Here is an 18890-nt window from a genome sequence, read left to right on the forward strand (position 1 = left end):
ACTATCACCATTTCTAAAACTAAGGTGGAATTCAGTACATGCAGGATTATGGTTAATGACTTATAGCACTAAATCAATTAAAAAATATAAGACTCTCCTGAACCTCATATAATAATTACAGGAACATTCCCAATTTCACTCAGACTCTGGCATTTGGTTGTCACATTAATCGAAAAGACTACTTATTCCCCACTGAATTGTATTAGTCCCTTTATCAAAAATCAACTGACCATAATATACTAGAATTTCTGGACTCAATTCCATTCCATTGATCTGTATATCAATCTTTATGCCAGTAAAATCCTGTTTAAGTTATGACAGCTTCATAGTAAATTTTGAAATCAGGAATATGAGTCCTCCAACTTTGTTCTTCTTCTTCAGGATTGTTCTGGATATTCTGGGTCTCTTGCACTTCCATATGAATTCAGGATCATCTTATTAATTTCCTTAAAAACAACTTATTGGGATTTTGATTAAGATTGTGTTTAATCTGTATGTTCTGTGGAGATTATTGCCATTTTAACAGCATTAAATCTTCAAATCCATGAACAGAGAATGCCATTTGTTTAGGTCTAATTTAATTTCTTTCAATGTTTTATGGTTTTCAGAATACAAGTTTTACACCTTTTTAGTTAAATTTATTCCTAAGTATTTTATTTTTTTGATCTACAGTAAATATAATTTTTTTTCTCATTTCATTTTTGGACTGTTCCTTGCTGAACTTATTAGCTCCAATAGTATTTTAATTGATTCCTTAGGATTTCCTAAATTCAAGATCATGTCATTTGCACATAAAAATACTTTTACTTGGGGCACCTGGGTGGCTCAGTGGGTTAAGCCTCTGCCTTCAGCTCAGGTCATGATCTCAGAGTCCTGGGATCGAGCCCCACATCAGGTTCTCTGTTCCGCAGGGAGTCTGCTTCCCCCCACTCTCTCTCTGCCTGCCTCTCTGCCTACTTGTGGTCTTTCTCTCTCTGTCTCTGTAAAACAAATAAATAAAATCTTTTTTAAAAATACTTTAAAAAATACTCTTACTTCCTTTCTAATCTAGATGACTTTTTTTTTATCTTTTTCTTGCCCAACTGCACTAGCTAGAACTTATAGTACAATGTTGAATAGAGGTGAGGAGAGTCAACATTATTGTCTTATTCTTGATTTTAGATACAAAAACATTCAGTCTTTCGCCATTAAGTATGATGTAGTCTTTCACAGATGGACTTTACATATTAAGTAAGTTCCTTTCTGGTCCTAGTTTGTTGGGTATTTTTATCATGAAACGGTATTGAGTTTTGTCAAAGCTTTTTCTGATTTGTTAAGGTGATTCTATGGTTTTTGTCCTTTATTCTATTGATATGATGTTTTACATCAATTGATTTTCAGTAAACTAATCTTGCATTCCTGGGATAAATCTCCCTTGATCATGGTGTATGATTGTTTTTATATGTTACTGGATTCAATTTGTTAATATTTTACCTACATTCATAAGAAATATTTATCTGAGTTGTCTTTTCTTGTCATGTCTTATCTGATTTTAGTATCAGGGCAATACTGGCCTCACTGCATGAATTGAGAAGCGATCCTCTTTTGTTTTTTGTTATAGCTTGTGAGGAAATTATAGTAATTCTTCCTTAAATATTTGGTCATATTTATTCTTTTACTTTTTCTGTTTTTATACTTTTAAACATGCACTCTGACAGCATGTTCAATAGGAGGACATAAATGTTACACCCTTCCACTCTGTAAACCTGAAATTAATATATGGTATCTATGATCCACCAGAGTATTGTCAAAGTTTGAGTTACAGGAAAGAGAAGTTCGCTAATTCCTCCTTAAAAAGTTTTCCAAGCTTAAAAAAAAAAAAAAAAAGTTTGGAAACATTTATCTCGGACCTGAACTGTTTCTCCTGTACCCCCAGCTCTCTCCCATTTCGCGACCCTCCCCAATGCAGAGTTCCAGCCACGTGCGCACAGATCTGAGAGGTGACCCTGGGGTAAGATCCTGGCATCCTCCCGCTTCCGTCAGCATCTGGAGGGGGAGGAGGTTGGGCCAAGAGGGTCTCCAGAGGCGGGGCGGAGGAGGAGAGAATGCAAAACAGTGCCTCGTCCCTGGAACCTCCAGAGCAGCAACGCCCCTCGCTATAAATTCAGAACTGCCTCATCGAGGATGATTCCAGCGCCTGTCAGCCAGGGCCCCAGGCAGTGGTGACAGGCAAGGGCTAGCAGCTCTGCCGTGCTAGGGCGGTGATTGATGGGGAGCAGTCCAAGCGAACCCCAGGAGTGAGGGCGCACTGCCGGGACGCGGAAGCGGCGGGCGGAAGCCCCGCAACAGCGCTGCCAGCTTGCGGTCCGACGTGGGCTCAGTGCCCTAGGCGCGGGTGAGTCGACACCAAGTCCCATGCCGGGTGTGGGGGCTGCGGGGCGGGCCTGCTCAGTTTTATGTCAAGGTGTCCTAACTGCGGGTGCTGTGTTGTTAGGCTCCCGGGGACGAAGGAGAGAGCGAGCTTAGTTCCGGCCGGCGCCCACCAGGAACGGGCAGCCCTCCCCCAAATCAGGTGAGGGGCGCCAGGGTTACATGGGCCAATTTGAGACTGCTCGCCGCGTGCCCCCAAAATTTCATTCTGATTTGACCAGACTCTTTTGAGTCCAAGCAAGAAATCTGCAAAACTGGGATGCAACCAAGTAAACTTTCTTCCTGGCTTACTGGCTTTTAGCCAACTCTTGTCTTTTCACCGTAGCTTGAGAGAGAAGTCGGTATGACTCCGCGGGGCGTCCATTTAAAAGTTGTGCTATTACTAAGGTGAAGTTTGGAGTGTCCCCAGCCTCCCTTTCTGCTTCCCAGGCAACACCCCAGCACAGCTCATTTCCCTCTCACCCCTCCCTGCAAACTGTACTGGTGGGTCCTTGGTACTGGGCATCACCCCCATCTGGAGCAAACTCTCCCACCTTCAGGTGTTCCCAGGTGTCCTTTGATTCATTAGATTGGCAAGGGGGAGAAGCAGGGGAAGCTCCACACCCCAATCTCACAGCCCTGGCAGTACACGTTTGTAACTGAGGCAGGATTTTAAGAGAAAATCTTTTTGGCTCCCTTCCTCCACATCACCTACCTCGCACTCCATTCTTCAATCCTCTTAACTGTCCAGCCCAGTCTTTCTATACCGCCAGGCTGCTACTTCTCCCCAAGACCTCAGCAAGTCTTTCTCAAAGTGTCTCCTGTCCCATTGTCTTTGGGCAGCTAGTAGAGACCCCACTATTGAACCCCACTGGGCTTCTTTACCTTTTCTTTATTTTTTGGTGGTGTATCAGAATTCCACTACTGGCCTTCAAAGCCCTCTCCTCTCAGTAAACATTTGGGTGTTCATTTTCTCCTGGGATCAAATTTGGGACTTAGCTACATTTATTTCTAGTGTCATTGAGAGAAAAGAAAGTTAACAGTGAGGGATGCAAGAAATCTGGGATGCTACTGTTCTTTTAAAACTTTGTTGAGCGACTTGTTTCTCCTAAAGGTATTTAGTCCCCAACATGACTCTCTTGGTAGACAGCATCTGAGTGCCCAGGATCCCGAGGCATTTATTTCCTTTAGCATAAGTTGTAAGCTTTTTCTAAGTCCTCTCTAAGAAACTGCCTGCTTCTGTAGTGCTTCCCTAGCTCTAAAGGCTCCACACAGATAATCTCTATTTAGGCTGTGGTGGATTCTACCACCTTCACAAGCAGACAGTGCAGGGGCAGGGAAGTGCCAGGAGCTGGGAATGGGGAGACCCACTTAAGTGGCTGTGTACTATCAGGAGAGTTATTTCACAACTCTGAACCTCAGGTCCCTGCCCTTAAGTTTCCCAACAGTAATAAAATTCCTTGATTCCTTTTGTTTCCTAGTTATTTGCTTAAAAAATAATAGTCGAAAATAACTACCCATTTAATCCATATTTGGGACCCTCAAAACCCTCTAAATAACTGTCCTGGTAAATTATCTATTCTGGAAAATCATTAAGTTTCCAGTGCTGGCTCCAAAAGTCCATCCCTACTCCCCCCCAGATTATGGCTGCCGGTTCCCATAACCTGGTTTATGGCTCAGGGAGTGTACCCCCAGTTGCCAGGTCTCAGCATTTGTTAAAGTTTCACAGTTATTACTGTCAAGTCTGTCATCTCCTCTGTCTCTCCCCGCTTTTTCCCCCCTGATTTCATTATTCTTTGTGCCCATCATGAAGCCTTCTTCTGTGACCTTAAACTGAATCAAATTCTCCATCATCCAAGTCAGAAGAAAGCTTGTTTTCTTCCACTGTTTCCGCTGATACCAAAGGAAGACTTATCTTAAGATGTATAAAATGTCTCTCAGTCACTGTTGCTTCGGCAGTGCTCCCTATCCCGAGTTTCAAGCCTAAATCTTTCCTGTCACTCTCTAATCCTGGTTCAGTGTTCAAAAACCAAACAATCTGAGGATTATTCAGGTTTCTTACATTGTGTTTTTTTCCCTCTAGTTCCAGGTAAGAAGTGTGTGTGTGTGTGTGTGTGTGTGTGTGTGTGTGTGTGTGTGTACATTTTTTTGTTTGTTGCTGCTGCTTATTACTGTTGTTGTTACTATCACTAATTATTTGCCCTATGCGGGAGGGAAAATAGTGAAAGAAAATTTAATCTGCTACTTAACCAAAGCCCTGGTAAAATACTTAGCTGAGAGAAGTCTAAAACTAACAGCTTAAATGTATGATGCGTATTTTCTACAGTTTTATCTGTGCCACCACATCCTTTTCAAGCAAATAACAGATATGCTGTATTTTGTTTTCAGATCTGTTATAGAGTCCTAGTTCCATAATACTTGCATGGTTTGGCTGCCTGATGCAGGCTTCCGGCCTTTAGCCCCACACTCATTAGTTTACCTAGTGCTTTGACTGCTCAGTCATGACTGGCCTATGCCAGAGAGTCTCCCAAGTAAGCAAGCAAATTAGAATTTTATTTAGATGTTTGAAGTAAATCCAAGTGTTGTAAAGATTAATTAAGCTGTGTTAAAGACACACTGTGGCAAATAACAAATACAGAGCCAGACCAGCTAACTATGACAAAGCAATCAAGGCCAGATTAGGAAAGCTCTTCTCCCATTTTAAACTCATCACCACTGAAAAGTGCTATTATTTTTCTTCAAAATAGTTCTCTAAGCCTTCCCTTTCAAAACTGGATTACATGGTCACCGGATTACAGGTTTGTGTTCCCTGTCATGTAATTACTTATTAAAATAGTATATCAAAGTTCACATAAGCAAAAGAAGGTTTGTTCCATTTCCAGCCTAAATTTAGCTATCATTTTACATTTTTCTATTTTATTCATTATATGAGCTTTAGCTACCAGAATTCAATTTTTTGATGGCTTAATATATAAGCTATCTTAAATCGAGGAGTGTCCATAGGGGTTTAAGATCATTTTCAACTGATTTGACAAATGACTACCATTACCCTATTAAAGCTCTAAAACACATCCAAAATAAATCACAGCCAAAAACAAACAAACCAACAACAACTAAGGAGCTATACATGAGCTATATATATATTTGCCAAATGTTTTATTAGTCAGTGTTCATTTTAATGACAAATTTGATAACTGGAAATAGAACATAAAGTATATATAGAGAGAGATCATAGAAATGACAATGACTCTTGTCATTAGTCGTCATATTAACATTGAAAGTTCTGCTGATTTTTGATCCTCTGTAGCAAACGATCACAAGGGAAAACAATTCCCTTGAGTGTTAAAACCATCTTTCAAGTATTTTACTAACATAAGATTCACTATATGCTATAAATATTGTATGACTGCTGTATTTTACATTATTCTTACAGCTCAATTTAGAAGTTTTTGTTTTATTTATCTGGTTCCTAAATAGGTGCATCATCCAAATGTCTGAAGTAGAAATAAATGTCTAGAATTTCCCAGTGATTACTACAGTTTCCTCCCTATATCTAAGAATATTTTAAATTGTGTTACTAGTCTCACATTTAATTACTTTTCTAACATTTAATAGTTTAGAAAATGGCTGAAGAAATGGGTATGCTTTGTTTTTCTTAACCGCACTATGCCTTCATATTCCAAGTCTTAAGTCTAAATGTCCTTAGAATTTAAAATCATAGAATTAATAATCATTCAGTTTGGGTCAAGTTTTATATGATTTCTTGTTCACTTTATACACAAATAAGCTGTTTTATTCTTCGCCAAATGATGTTAAAACTTATTTAGATTTAGATTAACTTTGAATGGTTAACTTCAGAGTGAGAATATTGGAGAACACATATATGATTGTGTACTATTAAAAAGAGTTTATGATTGGGGCGCCTGGGTGGCTCAGTGGGTTAAAGCCTCTGCCTTCGGCTCAGGTCATGATCCCAGGTCCTGGGTTCGAGCCCCACATCGGGCTTTCTGCTCAGCAGGGAGCCTGCTTCCTCCTCTCTCTCTGCCTGCCTCTCTGCCTACTTGTGATTTCTCTCTGTTAAATAAATAAATAAAATCTTAAAAAAAAAAACAAAAAACAAAATCATTTAAAAAGAGTTTATGATTGCTAATTTGTTCTCTAAGATGTCTTTAGATATTTACCTATTAATATTAATCAAAGTTCTTCTAGCCGCCTTGGAAAATGAAGAATTATATGTATTAAATGTATCAATAATAGTAGAAGATACTTACAGAGGAAATACTATAGATCTGAGTAATATTAGCTCCTTAAGAACACTGAAGTATAAAAATGGTCTTTGCCCTAGAGAGATGTTGGTCAAGCTAAGTACATATTTGGATATGAGACTCTCCAGGCATCTCAGCGACACTGGGGTGGGAAGCCATTTTTAAAACAAGCCTCCTTCTGTCCTCCTTTTCAGACCAGCTGGAACATCTAATGTGGTCACATTGTTTGATTCCAGCCACTTCCACAACTTTCCCTTCCTTAGGGGAGTATACCTCCTTGATAATATATGCACCACATCCAATGCTTCTTTGTATTCTTTTACTAAATGCTTCACAATTCACTTTCTTCTTGCTTGTTATTTGTTTTTAGCTAAAGCCATGGAAAATGTTAAATACATTTCTCAGGTCCCTATATTTTTTTTCCAAAGATTTTATTTATTTATTTGACAGAGAGACAGATCACAAGTAGGCAGAGAGGCAGGCAGAGAGAGGGAAGCAGGCTCCCTGCTGAGCAGAGAGCCCGATGAGGGACTCGATCCCAGGACCCTGGGATCATGACCCAAGCTGAAGGCAGAGGCTTTAACCCGCTGAGCCACCCAGGCACCCAGGTCTCTATATTTTAGAAGAGATATGCTAGAAACCACTCTTCAAAGCTCATTTGAGTATAGTACCCTATTACACACAATAAAATGACTTGAAATAGATGCTTTACTCTTACTAATTGGGGAACTAACTATTAATACTATTTTTTTAGTCTAAAGCTGTAAAGGCAAGGGGAAAGTAGAGGAAAGAGTAAGAAAAGGAGAAACAATAAAAATTGAAATGTTGAAATGGCAAATCAGTGGTTCTTCAGGCTTTAGGGAAAGGGTAGGGCAAGCATATTATAATCACTTTTTAAATCTGTATATATTGTCCAAAGTTTCCTTAATCCCACTGCCCCTACTGAGAACCACTGTACTATATATTAGGAGCAATAATCCACAATTACCTCAAGTGTCAAGGCAAAGATCAGCATCATGAGCATCACATGGGAGCTTGTTAGAAATGCAGACTTTCAGACTCCACCTAGACCTACTGAATAAGAATCTGCATTTTAACAAAATTCTCAGGTGGTTCAAACACACAATGAAGCTAGAGGAGTCCAAGTATACAGCACCTAGGCCTTGTTTAGAATGATCACCTAGGATGGTTCAGTCAGTAAAGGGTCTGCCTTGGGCTCAGGTCATTTCCCAGGGTTCTAGGATCCAGCGCCATCAGGCTTCCTGCTCAAGGGGGTGTCTCCTCCTCCCTCTGCCCCACCCCTCTCATGCTTGTGCACACTCTCATGCTCTCTCCCTCATAAATAAATAAAATCTTTAAAAAAACAGAATGATCACCTAGAGGTTATTTCATTGGTTTTTTGATAAACTAACATTTTTACATAAAGCTCACATTTATTGAGCACAGATAATATACCAAATACGTTCAGCCTTTAATACTGTTTTTATTTAATTCTCACAACATCCCTATGAAATAGGCACTGCTTTATCCTCATTTTGTAGATTGGGATACTGAGTAATAACAAGATAAGTAACTCACCCAAATGTGGTAACTAGTAAAGACTTAAACACAGGAATTTTGATTCCTGTGCTTTTAGCTGCCACCCCACATTGTCTACTCTACATTTGGCTGTCTCCTTTTTAAGGCCAACTAATTATTTGAGAATTTACTTAACATTATAATTTGAAATCAAGTTCTGTTTCATAGAAAAAAAACAAGATTTTATTTGTAATATTTGTCTGTCATCTTACCTTTAAGTGCAATAATGAAGAATTCTAGAAATTCCTTCTTTAGTTGGAAAATAAATGCTAAAGCTATGACAGCTCATTATTTAAAAGTTAAGGTTTGCTATCTCTGTGTTTTTTCATAACTTACCTAAAATTTATTCTTTTTACCTTTTGGTGTTCTGATGCTATAAAAAAAACTTTTCTCTTGAACAAGTGATTCCCTACCTACACAAACTATTCAGCCTTCCAACTGAAATTTTATATCACTCTTTTAGCTTTAATATAAACAATTATCTACAAACATGGCTCATAAAACTTGTTGAATGTAGTTACTAACCAGTCAGTCTGCAAGCAAATGGTGACTTCTTTTAAGCCAGTGACTCTCCAAATGATTGAGTCTCTGAACAATTTCTCCTAGTGCATGTAGATTCTCTGAGAGATGTCAGCTGGATCTGGCCAAAAGCCTGTTGTTCTGACAGGGGCTCACTGACATTGGTCAAAAGACATAAGGGAGTCTGGGTTCCCTGTGATCACGTTTGAGAGGAGAGGTGTGTCAACAGGACTGAGTATCTACAATTTTCCCAGTGACAAAGAGACATCATTGGGAGATGGAACTTCACCAGCTGCTTAGATCTGGAAGTTTAGGCATCACTAACACTACAGTATCTAATTTGTAACTTATGGCTTAGGAGGCAGTCAACCCAGGGCTGCCATAACGCCAAGTTGTAGGGGCCTAGCAGGGTGGTAGCGCCTAGGAGACATACTGCACACAGCAGCAGAATGTCTTAGAGCTAATAAATGATAAAGTACCAGTGATTCTCTTATGACCCTGCTGGTCTCAACAAGCCCAAATATTTGCGACTGCCATTGCACAGAATCTATACCAGGTTTTCTTCTAAATAAATTGAAAAACATGGGATCTCTTCTACAAAATTCATATATTTATACTTTCATTATCACATACATTTTTCTTCACCTTTTGACCCAAACTCTTCTCATTAATCCAATTCAAATGCATTTTACATGCTTCTAAATCTGTGTAATACACCACTAGAACAAGAATGTTCCATGAGCCCAGCTTTAGTAATTTTCTGTGCAAATGATGTCACTTTACATAAAACACATTGTACCCTGATGGATCCCAGCCCTTAACCTTCACACAGTTAAATGCGGCCACTTTATCAGGAATGGAAAAGTATCTGATGTGATTCCTACGTAATGATTTCTTGAATGTGTTCTGGCATTTAATCAACTAGGTTAATAGAATAAATTTTTAAAAGAAACACAAATCCATTCTTTTTTAAGTTCCTATTAGGTTAAGCTATATGATGAGACATTATATAGTCATTTTTACATATTTAATAATATTTAATGGCAAGGAAAGATAATCATAAGTGAATAAAGCAAAACATAAATCATGAGTGTGATTCAGCTTGTGTGTGTGTGTATTTGATAGCTTCTTGTCAAGTTGACATTATGACCTTATTTGGGTCTTTAGTGTTCTAATGAAAATAGTTATATTAGCACTGATGTGTGGTTAAATTCACTGATATACTTTTTAAATGTCTGCATCTTTGTAGACCAGATAAGACTAGGAAAAATATATAACAGATCTTAAAAGCTTTGGAGAGTTATTAAGATCAAGGCTAAGATCAAAAGTGACTTTTTTCTTTCCTTTTTTTTTTTTTTTTTTGGTATAGATTTCAGATCTTTAGACAACTGCTACTAACTCTGTAGAAAATGATACTGGCAAATCCGACCCTTTCTGATTTTTTTCCCCTAAGATACATTAGGGCCTTACAGAAGTTCACAAGGTTCATAACAAGGTGGTATTTTTTTAAGAGAAATAATCTTATGAGAAATATCTTATTGCTATAACAACAAAAACCACTGAAATTCAGGGATAAAAAGAGATTCTTGTAATGCCAAAATCATTCCAAATAAGAATGTTATAGTAAAGTTGGTATATATTGTGGTTTAAAAAGTAATCTGTAATATACCTATTGTCTTCTTGAATAACTCTTCAGCTTTAAAAAAATTTTTTACTTAAAAATGTCCCTCAGGGCTCCTGGGTGGCTCAGTAGGTTAAAGCCACTGCCTTCAGCTCCGGTCATGATCAAGCCCTGCATGGGGGGCGGGGGGTGCTTTGCTCAGCAGGGAGCCTGCTTCCTCCTCGCTCTCTGCCTGCCTCTCTGCCTACTTATGATCTCTGTCTGTCAAATAAATAAATAAAATCTTAAAAAAAAATCCCCCAAATCCATAACGGAAAATATTGGTTAAATTAGCTACATAAAAAAATTAAAATCATCATATGTAAAAAGGACAATAAACAAAGTCAAAAGATAAACAGGAACTTGGGAAAGCTATTTGCCACACATTACATGTTAAATGCTAGTTTTCCCAACATAGTATAAGCTCTTTATTTTTTTTTTTTTAGAGATTTTATTTATTTATTTGACAGAGATCACAAGTAGGCAGAGAGGCAGGCAGAGACAGAGGAAGGGAAGCAGACGCCCTGCTGAGCAGAGAGCCCGATGCAGTGCTCTATCCCAGGACCCTGGGATCCTGACCTGAAGGCTTTAACCCACTGAGCAACCCAGGCACCCCAGCATAAGCTCTTTAAAATGAGAAACAGTGAACAACCCAATTGAAAAATGAGCAAAGGCCATTACTGGGCAAACTAGTAGAAGAATAACTACAAAAAATAAGAAAACAAAAAAGCTCAATCTCATTCATAACTAAAGAAATGCAAATAAAGACAAATATATGCTTTACATTTATCACCCTGAGAAAAAAAAACTGAGATTTGATAAAAGCCAGATTTTTAGCATCATATAACCTTTATAGAGGACATTTTTAACTATCTCTCAAAAACATGAATTATACCATTTGCTTCAACAATCATTTTAAACTTTTCTAATGATACATAGTTTAAAAAATGCACATGTATAAACAGGATCATTCAGGCATGTTCTTAAGCAGCCAAAAAGGGAAACTGAAAAAAAGAAGACCGTAAGGCCCATTAACAGGGAGCTGGTTGAATAAATCATCATGTGTCAGTGCAATGAATGAAATATTGTATAGTCATCAAAATAAATGAGGCAGATGTATATATACAGTATAGATAGTTCTAGCCATATTAAATTAACAAAAAGGCAAAGAGCAGAATAGTATGATGTGTAAAATGACAAAAAAATGTGGATATACACATTTGTATGCATATGTATGCTTTTTTAAAAGTCCTAAAAAGATGGGGCGCCTGGATGGCTGTGGGTTAATAAAGCCTCTGCTTTTGGCTCGGGTCATGATCCCAGGGTCCTGGGATCGAGCCCCGCTGTTTGGCAGGGAGCCTGCTTCCTCCTCATTCTCTGCCTGCTTCTCTGCCTACTTGTAATCTCTGTCTGTCAAATAAATAAATAAAATCTTAAAAAAAAAAAGATACATTTGAAACTGTTAGTAATAAGTACCTCTAGGAAGTGTATCTGAGACATGAGACAAGAGCTAGGAGACACGAACTTTTATTTTTATACTCTTTTATAACTTGATATTTATACCACAAGATGTGTCACTACAATGAAAAATAAAAACAGACATACAAAAAAACCCAGATCTCTTAAAAAGATTTATTTTCAGTTCTGATGCAATCACACTCATATAGGTTTATATTAAAAAGAATCATTTATCAAAGTTTAACTGTAGATTCATAAGTATCTAATCTATTATGATATTTCTTATATTACTAGTTATGTCTACAGAAGTGTCTTAGAATAAGATTTTATTTTACCCAAAAACATTGTTTTTCTCCTCTAGTGTGTATCTACAAGGGTATGGGGGAACATGTTGACTGTAACGAGGAAGAAGATGAAATCCCACATGACAGACTGCCACTTTGTGCAGCCTAACTCTACATAAGGACAAACATATCCTTGATATGGACCAGACAGTTTCATTCCCTTCAAAAACACATTTAAGATGTAGTGTTAATATTTATTCTATCAACTAAAAAATGAAAATCTGACCATATTCAGTGAATCTCATTACTCTTTTCTCTTTTCAGGTTGAATATATGATAAATTGGTCTAAAATGGCTGAGCTTTCATCTGACTAAGACGTAGAAGCCATCCCAGAAGTTCTGCATCCAGGTAAAATATCTTATACCTATAGCGCTGCATCTGTCAGTGGTTTTTCTCTAATGTGTCAGTGGTGGAGGTAGCACAAGAAGCCACACACACCATTGTCTAATGACAGAAACAGAGGAAGCAGAAAAGAATGAAATTCCAGTCTTATCTCATCCCTTATATGTAGCTTTAGAACATATATATTTATATAATTTTAAATGTAAACAATGTTAGAATTACGATGATATTCATCTGTTAATGTAAACCATGTGAGAGATTTGCAACCCCTTGGCAAGGATCTCCTTGTGGCCATTGGTGGATTGTTCTTCATACTCTGCAGGGCTTTCAGAGAACCAAGAAGGAATTGATGGTGTTCTCTCCTCAGCCACCCCTAATTGGGGGTTTGGGCTCTATGAAGCACTCACTTCTAGAAGCACATGTCCAAAGACCATATGTCCAAGGACCATAAACCTTAAAACTTGACCTGCTCACCTTCAGAAAATCCAGATGTCTCTGAGTCTCATTCTTGCAAAAGTTTCCCCTACTCCAGTAAGATATAGGCAAAAAGGGCAATGTGGAATTGGAGGCAAAGTACCCTTTAATACCCATATAGTCTAGCCCCCTAGTAGGCATGAATCCCATGGAGACATGCAGCTGGGCATTACACTCAGAACCTAAGAGGGCAGCGTGGGTAATCAGAGACTGCCCCGTCCATCCACTTCCTGTCATATTGTTCTACCTGATTATTTTTCATAAAAAGACTCCTGTATTTTCCAGATCAAAAGATTTTTTTTTCTCCTCACAAAAACAGCTCAAGGAACAAGCCCTCAACCTCCTAAATTAACAGGGGAGACACTCCATAGTCCCCCCAGAGAGAATAAAGAGAGTAGCTTGTCCTCTTCTCAATATATTGTGATTACATTTTATCAAAGCAGAAGACAGATAGGACAGGTGCTGGGTGGGCAGACAAATGTTAGAGGTGATTTTCTTTTTCTTTTTATTTCTCTTTTATTTGCTTCATTGGCAAATGGGAAACAGTTGCTGGAAGGCACTTCATGGTGGTATTAGGAAACTATTTAGGATTGCTTTAATCTTGGAGACAAAAATAGAAACATTCTACAGAGTTCTGTCACTGGAAATCTTTAGGTTGGGGTGTTGTTTGGTTGTTTTTTGTTTGTTTGTTTTGTTTTGTTTTGTTTTGAGGTATAGTTAAGCTTAGAAAGCTGGGCTATACATGTTTTCAGCAAAAATCCAGCTCTAGAAAAAGTATGTTGAAATATATCTCCTAAATAGGAAGCTTTATTTTATATCCTAAGAGTTCTGAACAGAAGAACTGTTTGTCCATAATACTCCATCAGCCTTATAACAGAAAAAGCAAGACAGTAATCCAGGGGAGTTCCTGATGGAAATGATTCTATGAACAGCCTCCCTTCTCTTGTTCTGGAAGCCCTCAGTTTCTAACAGTCACATATTTGTAGCAAAACTTTCAAAATAGTATGTTGTTTTCCTTACAAACAACAAAACAGTGAAAAAAAACACTATAAAATCTTCAACTTTTTTAAACCATTAAGTTACAGATGAATGGGCAAAATGTGCTTACTTCAAAGAAGTTATTTTTTGTTTGTTAAAGTACTAAGGCTATACTAATTCTGCCACTGACTAGCAACTTTGCCTTTGGTTTCTTGTAAAATAATCTCCAAGGCCCCCACCCAATCCATAGGCACTCTACCGAAATACAAAAAGTGTGTTTAGAGTTTCTGAACATTGCAGTGCCTGTTTTACCAACTTACAACTAAAGAACTCTGACCTCTTATCGATTTAAACCAGTAATGTGTAAACAGCATTTCAGAGCTTGTTTTATAGGACCAAAAGAATTTAAGTTGAAATCTACTTAGGAAAAATAAGGAAAACAGGACATTTAAAAGAATAAATAAAGACTTCAGTGGCTTAAAATCTGTAGACTTGCACTGTCCAGTATGGTAGTCATGTGCCATGTATGGCTATTCAAATGTAAATATAAATCAATTATGATTAAATGAAATTAAAAATTCAGTTCCTCAGTTGTGTTAGCCACATTTCAAGAAAAGACACATATAATTAGTGGCTAAACTGTTGGACAGGACAGATTTACAACATTTGTATCATAGAAAATTCTAGATACAAATTCTAGATACAACATTTGTATCATAGAAAATTTGTTTATTGCTATAAAAAACTTACTAATAATTGCAGTGGATTTCCATTGTTACTTCGTAAGAAATTTTTATGGTCTTTTAAACTTACTGAGAAATTTTAAAGTATTTTTTTAAATTCTAATTTTCTCAGCTGTAGGATATCTAATATATAATTCTCATAGTAATTTTCTCTTTTTCCTATTTACTTGCATATTAAAATACATGGTGTTAAGTATCTTATTTACTCTCCTAAGGTTAGAGGCTCTTGTTTTCTTAAAAATCATGAGAAAAGGTACACGCAATTTTATTGAACTAATAATATATAGCTGTTGGTTTTTTTTAACCTCCATCATTGACATCTCCAAGTAAACAAAACTAGAAAAGAAGTAGGATCATTTCTAAAGACCCACATTTTTTTTTGTTCTTTATATTCTGTGAGATTTTTTTTACTGCAATGATAGATATGTCTCAATTATACTGAGGTAACTACAGATGACTTAGCGTTTTTTCAGAAATTGGAGAGCCATGCAAAATAAGTATTAGATGACTTATTTTTTTCTCTTTTTCTAGAAATGCACAAGATATTAGGAGTCTCTGTTTCCAAATTATTCGTATCACAGAGAACAGTAGTTTGTTTTCAATTTTTAATTAATGTAATCACCACCTGTTATAGTATATTCTTAAAGTACTTGGTCACCATGTCACCATTTTTCCACTAGTATTGATCCCATTATTAAAATGTCAGTCTCAATTACTTTCCAGTCACTTATACCTAGTAATTCAATTACATTTGGTTCCTAGACTAATGGTTGTGTGTTACACAAGGCAAAAAATTAAAAATGAATTTGTCTTTGAGTCATCGAAGCATCAAGGATTTGAAATAGCTATATAACTAAAAGGAAAGCATATAAATATCTTGCCTGTATTCCCTTTACACATTATTAGTATTATTTTTCAATAAATGCATATATAATAGAAGTTAGCACCTAGTTTGGAATTATCAAGTATGAATCCTTGAGTCTTACCAATGGGGAAAAAAAAAAAGGCAAAGTAAAAGTTAGTCATTTGAGGGGTGGTTCTTACAATAAAGAAAAATATAGATTTCTTTATAGAGTAACAGGTTTACTCCAAAGAACCTATTATCCATAGTATATCTATGGAAACACTGTTCCTAGGCTTGAAAAATAGAGCTAGATATGCTTAGCACATAACTGACCATATAAGAGACTCAAATTTAGGTTACTGTTAAGATTTTTTTTTTTTTTAAGATTTTATTTATTTATTTGACAGAGGTCACAAGTAGGCAAGAGAGGCAGGCAGGGAGAGAGAGGAGGAGGCAGGCTCTCCGAGGAGCAGAGAGCCCAATGCAGGGCTTGATCCCAGAACCCCGAGATCATGACCTGAGCCGAAAGTAGAGGCTTTAACCCACTGAGCCACCCACGTGCCCCTAAGATTTTTAATAATTAAAAGAGTTCAGAGAATTAGCACCAAAATGTGGAGGCTTTGTTTTACTGGCAGAGAGAACTTTTGACTAGTACCAAAAATACTGTCATCCTTCCCCTTCAACTAGTCATTCCTTTTAAGACTTTTAAGAAGATTTAGACATTTAGGAATCATTTTTTAAATTCCAGAAAGGTGTAAGATATTTTAGAAATGTAATAACACAGCACAGATCTGATGAAAGGTGGTTATCTGGAACTAGGTCTTGGGCACCTTTCCAGCACTTAAATTCTAGGGAACCCTGGCACAACAGGAACAATGTCATATTGCAAGTCCAAAATCCAGTCAGGAACAGCCTTCCTCCTCCTCTCACCCAGGCAAGGCCAAAATACGTCTATACACAGCATAGGTCACCATAAAAAGCAAATAGAGCTGCTGTAGATTAAACAAGGCAGTGGATAAAGGATAGACCCTGAACCTTGGCTTCTCAGTGATACTCCCACGTTAAAGAGGAAGAACAAAATGGGCATTTCACTGCTTCTGGTCCCTCTAGTATGGTCAGTGTACAGAGCAGGAGGATAAAACAATTGTCTTAACAGTGTAAAGCAGAAAGTTCAAACTGCTTTGGGCAGTGTGAAAGCAATGCAAATTTGACTCACTAAGGACAACAGCTTCTCATGTGATATATATAATACTAATAGGTTGGCTATATTTTGTTCAACTCCAAACCATTAATGAATGCTTATCTCCATTTTACATAGAACATATCTATACACAGTTGAACAAATAGGGAATGGCCCTATTTGTGAGAACTGTTGCCCACAACACATGAGCTTGGTGGGACAACTGAAGTAGTAGTAAGCTCCTCTTGGATTTCTGCTAGAATTTAGACTTAATTAGATGGATGAGTTATACAGAACTTACCACCTGAATTAAAGAGTGAGAAATAGAGTATAAACCAATTAAGTGAAAGAAAATCATATTATGAATAAAACAATAAATGTCAATTAATTAAAACTTTTATTTTAGCTTCCTTAAGGTAATATGACAAATTTAACAGACCTAATTCAACATCTTAAAATGAAGAGATCTAGGTAACCTATTTTATGATTTTTATCTTCTTTGGAAGATGTTTGACATCTTTAATTTTCATATTTAATCAATTTTGTTTCTGTTTTTAGTTTCTGTGGTGTCGCTATCCATCAACTCATATTGGTTGAGTGTGTGTGTGTGTGTGTGTGTGTATCCCAAGAGAAAGTAATTCTGCAATCCTCCTCAGCAATTCATTTTAACAATTAAGAACCCTTAAGCTAAATAGAATAATTCAATTCACAGGAAACTTTATTCAATATGTATAATTAGTTTTAGTTAACTTTATTAATGAAATGTCGCAAATCAATTAGGTTTGCAATAATCAGATGCTGAGGACCCAAGAGGGGCTATATCTCTCACAAGAGGGGAAGGTGATATACAATTTAGTTGGGAAGCAAATGTAATTAGATTTGATCAGTTGAGTATTCCTGTCCTGTTGTAGATTCGGGCACATACCCAGACCTGTGTATATAGTTAAAAAGAAGTAGAAGAAACAATGTGACTTGGAAAATGTCTTCATGGTCCTCTCAGCCACATACTGATAGCTGAAGTGGACCTTTGAAACCACGGGTAGACACATTTTCTTCAGACATTGCTATCTTTCAAATTTATTTTTCAAATCCAAATGTCTGTAAGTAGGGCAGTATATATAAACTCTCCTGTTTATCACAGACCCCATTGTTACCTAATATCTTAAATAGGGTGCTTCACACATTTATTTAACTGCTCAAATCCTGATGACATTTCAGTTTAAAACTATTGTGATCTAGAAGTTGGTTACTGAATGGGTATTGGTTAATCCTGAAATTTCTTCCTCAGACTCTAAAATAAAAATATCAAATAAAAATGCATGACAGTAAGAATCCTTCTGAATGAGAATGATGTTAAAAACAAGCTATCCCTATTTAGAGTTGTGGTTTGCAACGAATTCTGCTGTGATTCACTGAGTATTTCTGTCAGATACCTACATGTCAGGCACTATTCTCAGTCCCGAGGACAAAGTGTGAGTAGCAGACAAAAACCCCTGGCCTCAGAGAACTTATAATCTAGTGCATGTGGACAGAAAAACAATCAAGTAAAAAATGCAATATGTTGCATGACATGGAGAATGCAGATAGAAATGAGAGGGGAAGGAAGGAAAGCCTCCTTTGTAAGAAGGAAGGAACTCTGTGGACATCTGGGGAAAGATTCCTCTAGGCAAAAGCAAAGCATAAAGCAAAAGCAAAGGCCCTAGGCAGTACTATGCCAGCAAATTCAAGACACAGCAAATAGGCCAATATCCTTAAAAACCACAAAAGAAGAACATATAACGAAAGAGAAATCAAGTTATTGAAGGATAGCAAGACTAACAGGTAGAAACTGGAGACTTTAAGAATGGATGTTAGGAGAAGAAACAAATGGAACTTTAAACCTAAATGATTTAAAGACCTAAAATGCTTTGAAATGTACTGAAATGTTTCCAAAATGTTAGATTTTTAAAAGAAGTCAGGTCTGTGGTTCAATCCCCAAGAGTTGGTTCTGTGGCTATAACTTGAACTCTAAATATTAAAAAATGTGTATTTGATGTCCGGTCCTCCTGGACACCAACTGATTTGTTTGGGGCCTTTGGTATACTTCAAAAACTCTTTGCCTATCACTGACCTGTAA

At 37.1% G+C, this 18890-nt stretch overlaps 1 protein-coding gene across 2 annotated transcripts in view; it reads left to right on the forward strand.

Moving 5' to 3' along the window:
- Positions 1-2123: 2123 nt before the first annotated feature.
- AGTR1 (angiotensin II receptor type 1) overlaps positions 2124-18890 on the forward strand; it is a 46911-nt gene continuing 30144 nt past the window's right edge. Inside the window, exons 1-3 of one of the 2 annotated variants that reach the window (XM_047727362.1) lie at positions 2124-2374; positions 2474-2551; positions 12477-12561. The gene's annotated coding sequence lies outside the window, so the exon portion shown is untranslated. The remainder of the gene's footprint in view (positions 2375-2473; positions 2552-12476; positions 12562-18890) is intronic. The other variant, XM_047727358.1, reaches the window with a different exon arrangement.

Source organism: Lutra lutra, chromosome 1 (genome assembly GCF_902655055.1).
Source record: "Lutra lutra chromosome 1, mLutLut1.2, whole genome shotgun sequence".
In the NCBI taxonomy this organism is placed as follows: domain Eukaryota; kingdom Metazoa; phylum Chordata; class Mammalia; order Carnivora; family Mustelidae; genus Lutra; species Lutra lutra.